Genomic DNA, 5,605 nt, shown 5'->3' with positions numbered 1-5,605 from the left:
ATATGACATGGACCGTAGAAAGTATCATGTCATCCATGCTCATGTCATCAGCTTTTGTAGATCAAGAGGGCGTTTCCATATGAACATGCCTTACTATCTTCCTTATGTTCCTTTGTTCATGGAGTCTTTAACAGAGTAGTAAAGGTGCATTTCCTGCATTTCGTCGTCACAACAGTCTTTGTTCATGTAGGGAGTTATTTTCACTCTAACTATGTATAGGCCAATTTTGGCTTGTCAACTAAAGGAATGGTATGTTCAATTTTATTAATTCTACTGCTTTGTTCAGGTTGTGGATCAGAGATGAATAAGAGGGGTTACATGGTGCATTGGCTACCAATCCGAAGGATGCACAAATTATATTCATTTTGCCTTGCAAGTAGGAGTGCCACATAGAAGGAGCACAACTACGTCATTTCATTATGTAAGTCTATATAGATTAGTACCTTTAGTATGCTCTATGTACCGCTTGTGTTAGGACATCAGTTGAGAAATATGTTATGGTAGCGTCCATTGTTATTGTAAAAGTACTCTTGTTTGTGAACATGATTTATGGATGTAATGATTATATATCTATATGCTTTGTGTTCATGAAGCTATTAAGGGTCCAGCTGAATTAATAACTATTATGAAACCAGATGAAATTCTGTCACTGTCACAATACGTATGATGCGGTAGTGTTGACGGTAGTTAACAACCATTATAAACCATCAAAGAAACATGAATAAGGGCATAAATATGGTCACCAACAAAGGTCTAGGGGTTTAAACTAACAAATTCCATGAGTTTTGGGGAATTTGTATTTTCTGCAGGGTTTAACTAGAAAACCGTCAAGATGGACCTACATGTCAGATTTAATTGCGCGTATCCGCCGTGAAACGGACACTAGAAGGTTCAAGAGGACACTAGAGGACACCATGCCGAGGCAGAGAGGCAGAGGCTGCCACCTGTAGGCCGCCTGGCCCCTAGGGCCCACTATCAGTCTTAGCGTCGCAATGTCGGTTCTCCACCGCCTCCTATATTGCATCTACGTCGTTCCTTAAGTCAGTTTGATCTAAGGGTTCCCGTTGGACGCTCCGGACTATATATACCAGCCCTTGCCACCCCCAGGCATAATCGCAGTCATCAAGTCATTTGAGAAGACAAAAACCCTAATCATCCTCAGAGCTCCACCATATTCTAGGGCATAGCTAGTTAGGTTAGATCTAGAGGGAGGCAAGCAGGCTTCGCTTGGATTCCTGATCTTGTCCAGAACGTGGTTTGGTATAATCCTTGTACCCCCTCTCTTTTTATCTCCATTATTTTTATATGCTTGCTACAATTGTTATGACAATATTATTATTCATCTTTGTTGGTATAAATTAATGCACACAGAATAATCTGCAAGCGCACGGATATTATACCGATGTAGCACTTCATCGGGAGTACCCAGTTTTATATCGAACTCAAGGAAATGTGTGTGAGAATAACCAAATCTAACTTATCCCAGCTTCACAATCAAGGCTTCACAATCTAGACTACTAAGGTCTTCTAGTTCTAACTTCGGTAAGCTTTGTTTTCTATTGTTCAATTCTGGGGATAATACTAGAGAAAACACAGACAGAGTATGTTTCCTATAGCAATACTGTCCTGCTAGTCCTATTAACGGGAGGTGGACTACGGAGGATTCAACAAGGCTATAAAAGTCACCCTCGCGAGCTACTACCGATCCAGAAAATAGGGTACATCTACGAGTAACCGAATCTAAGCACCACGCTTACACTACGAATACTATTTTAACCCAGGAGCTACAAGGATTAAAGTACTCAAAAGAGAGTCGCAGACCTGAAGAACAATATGAACAAGATGCTTACTTGAATTAGAAGTCGATTACCAGAGAAATCTCAGAAGCAAGCTCAAGAAAAACTTGATTCCACCAGGTACAAGCCGTAGAGAGAGCACCGACAGGACGGGACTCCTCTAAAACTCTTCCTTCACACTCTATCTATCTATTTCTAGAACAAGACTGATCCTATGGAGGACTAATCTTCTCTTGATTGCTAGCTCTGATCCTGTGGACATATGAATTAGGGTTCCTAGCTTCTCAGCTCTCAGGATCAAATGAGCATTATACCTGGGGGAAGAGGCAGGGGCTGGATTATATAGCCCTGAGGGTCCAACGTGAGCCCTTGGATCAAACCAACTTAAGCAACGGCGGAGATGCATCCTAGGAGGCGGTGGAAAACCGACATAGCGACAAGGCTGATAGGTGGGCCCACAGGTGGCCGAGCGGCCTGACAGTGCGGCTGGGTGGCCCCACATGTCATCCTCTGGTCCTCTGCTTCAGTGACGTGGCTCCTAGATCCTTCTAGAGTCTTCCCACATAGGTACCGCGATGGGATTCTATGTTTTCCTTTGACGATTAGGTCCTCCTTGGCGGTTTTCTAATTAAATCCTGTTTGAAACATAGATTCACCAAAACTCATGGAATTTGTCAATTTAAACCCCTAAGTCTACATGTTTAATTGACGGTTAAATATGTATGATAACTACCGTCAACAATCTTATTCATGTTCTTTGTTATAATGTTCATCGTCTACTTTGATTATATACTTAGTATAGCTAGTTTATCATTATATTTATGCATAAGTTCGCAAAGCGCTTGCTCCAAAGTACATGGGGTGAGTGGTCAACATTGTGTAACATGGTGCTTATACGTTGTTTAACTGTGGATACACCCTATATTCTGGCCATGTGGTAGATCGCGGATGTGACACTCCCGTTGAGTCCTTTGTAGTCCACTCCCTGAATATAGGTAAACAAGTAGGATCTAGTTACGAAGGAAGACAAGCTCTGTTCTTAATCTTCCTTGGTAATATCCCTTATGTGTAGATATAAAGATGATCTTAGCCATGATTACTAGGTGTAATTGCACTAATCAATATATGCTTTGACTTGTAATTAAGAATGACCAAGGAATTATTTCTCTAATATTCTACCTGACCATGCTAATGCCATAGAAAGGAGTACTCTAAGTGATTTATCATTATTGATGAGCAATACTTATCATATATATATATATATATATATATATATATATATATTATCCTATGACTTACCCCTGTTATGAGTAGAATATTGGTTATGGTTTACTTCTCCATCAATAGTATAAGTTATCAATACTTGTCCATGCTAGACCTTCCCTGTGGTAAAAATATAAATAATGATACCTAGAATACTCTCAGGTGAAGTGCTACAATGGTATAATTATCTGTGCGCTTGCAGATTCCTTTTCATTCATATATCTTTATATTCTTTCTACTCACATAAAATGATAAAGAACTACTTAGTATCATTCTAGTAGTGACGCTAGGCGGTACCAACAAGCATCTCTGGCACCATCACTAGGGATGACAACCTAGTAAAGTAATGTTAGGAGATGTAGGTAATTAATAGGTGGCTACTAAAACAAGTGACAAGTTAATAAATACCAATAAGCATTTCTGGCGCCGTTGCCGAGGAAGGTAGCTAGACAAAGGAAGTATTGATAAACTTATGCTTATTGATGTGATCGAGATAAACCACTAACCTCTGCTCAAACAAGCTTACTCTTGTTTTGTCTACTTGTGTATCCTATATAGGGTAATGTATGATCGGTTTTAACCTTCCGACAAACTATGTTGAAGATCCCGAAGCATTAATCAGGAGAACTAGAGCCAAACTCAAGAAAGTTTCAGCTTGAGAGTCGAAAGACAACCGGATAAAGCGAAGCTTAACACCTAAATTTGAAGCCATGGCTGACAAGACTCTTCGTGAATTCTCTGCACCAACCACTGCCAACATCCGTACTGGACCTAATGTCAATGTTGGAGACAATGGATTAGAGCTCAAGCCAGCTCTCATCAACATGGTGCAAGCTAGTCAGTTTTGCAGAAAGGCACATGAAGATGCGAGTGCACATCTCCAACACTTCCCGGAGATCTGTAGCATTTTCACCATCAAAGGAGTAACCAAGGATGCCATACTACTTCGCCTCTTCCCATTCTCACTTTTGGGGAAGGCAAAGTAGTGGTTCTACACCAACAAAGATAGGAATACTACATGGGATAATTGTTCCACTACCTTCCTAGCCAAGTTCTTCCCCACGGGCAAGACCAATGCTCTGCGTGGGAGAATCTCAAGTTTTCAGCAACAACATGACGAATCTGTCCCTGAGGCATGGGAACGCTTTCAAGATTACATATCAGAATGTCCTCATCATGGGATGGAAAATTGGCTACTCATGTAGACCTTCTACCATGGGTTGACCATGAGTATTCGTGAGACTATGGATGCTGCTGCCGGAGGTGCATTTCTGTCACTCAGGCTTCCAGCTGTAACAGCTCTTGTAGAGAAGATGGCCTCCAACCAAGGTTTGAATGAAGAACGAGTTCAGACCCGCAAGAGGATTGGAGGTATGCATCAACTCAAGGAGGTAGATATGCTATCTGCCAAGATGGACCTACTGATGAAGAAGCTCTAAGACCGAGCTAATGAGAAGAAAGAAGTCATGCACATTCATGATTCCCCCATGACATGTGAAGAGTGTGGAAACACTGGAAATTCATGAGGATGTAAACTACATCAACAACTACTACTATCATCCTCAACAAAATCAAGGATGGAACCAGCAACAGAGGTCAGACTACCAAGGTAATTATCAAGGTAACTATCAAGATAAAAAATTTAATAACTTCAATCAACCACCCTTGAGAGAATTAATTGCTAGCCAATCTAGACTCATGGAAGGATTATCTAAGAAGGTAGCTACCAATGATAAAATTCTAGAAAATATAAGTAATAGAATGGATAGCTTTGCTTCTACCATTAAGAACCAACATAGCTTTACTAAAATGATAGAATCACAAATAGCTCAGCTGGCGGCTGCTGTTCCTCCGTCCGACAAAGGTAAGATTCTAGGGCAACCGGAAGATCTAGAAACTGCAAATGTTGTCAATATTCATAATGCAGCTTAGTACTACACGGAGCTATCGACGGGAAGGTGGATAGATTATACCTTGCCAGAAAAGAAGAACGATCCAGGGAGACCTATCATCTCTATCACCATTGGACCCCATATTTTCCAAGAAGCTGTCTGTGACTTCGGAGCAAGTGTCAACATCATGCCTAAGGTAATTTATGATAAAATTAATGGAGAGACTTTGTTGTATACAAATATGCGTTTGCAGCTTGTAGATCAGTCACTCTGCTACCCCAAGGGAGTTCTTGAAGACGCCATTATTCGAGTGGGACAGTCATATATTCTTGTAGATTTTGTGGTTTTGGAAATAGGTGGAGATGAAAGGGCACCCATCATCTTGGGCCGATCTTTCCTAAGCACCACGAAGGCCATCATCTACACGGACACTGCAAAGATCTGCTTCACAATCAAGGACAAGAAAGAGAAGTTTTCTTTCAAGAATCATATCCTACAATCTCCTGGACATCCACAGACGTCGTACCCGTCCGAAGAGGCAACAGTGACTAAGAAGAAGAACAACAGAAGAAGGAAGAACAAGGTTAGGCAGACACAAGAAGAATCAGTCAATATGATCAACACACTCATATCAGAGTACGACCACCTCCTCGC

General features: G+C 41.1%; 1 non-coding gene across 1 annotated transcript; it reads right to left on the bottom strand.

The window, feature by feature from the left end:
• Nucleotides 1-4,133: 4,133 nt before the first annotated feature.
• LOC136490296 (small nucleolar RNA R71) lies at nucleotides 4,134-4,242 on the bottom strand. Its single transcript, XR_010767587.1, has one exon. It is a non-coding gene; the product is annotated as a small nucleolar RNA R71 (small nucleolar RNA).
• Nucleotides 4,243-5,605: the final 1,363 nt, after the last annotated feature.

The sequence above is a fragment of the Miscanthus floridulus genome, chromosome 10, assembly GCF_019320115.1.
Source record: "Miscanthus floridulus cultivar M001 chromosome 10, ASM1932011v1, whole genome shotgun sequence".
In the NCBI taxonomy this organism is placed as follows: domain Eukaryota; kingdom Viridiplantae; phylum Streptophyta; class Magnoliopsida; order Poales; family Poaceae; genus Miscanthus; species Miscanthus floridulus.
Note: the sequence above shows the minus strand (reverse complement) of the source record. Positions and strands in the feature narration are given on the sequence as shown.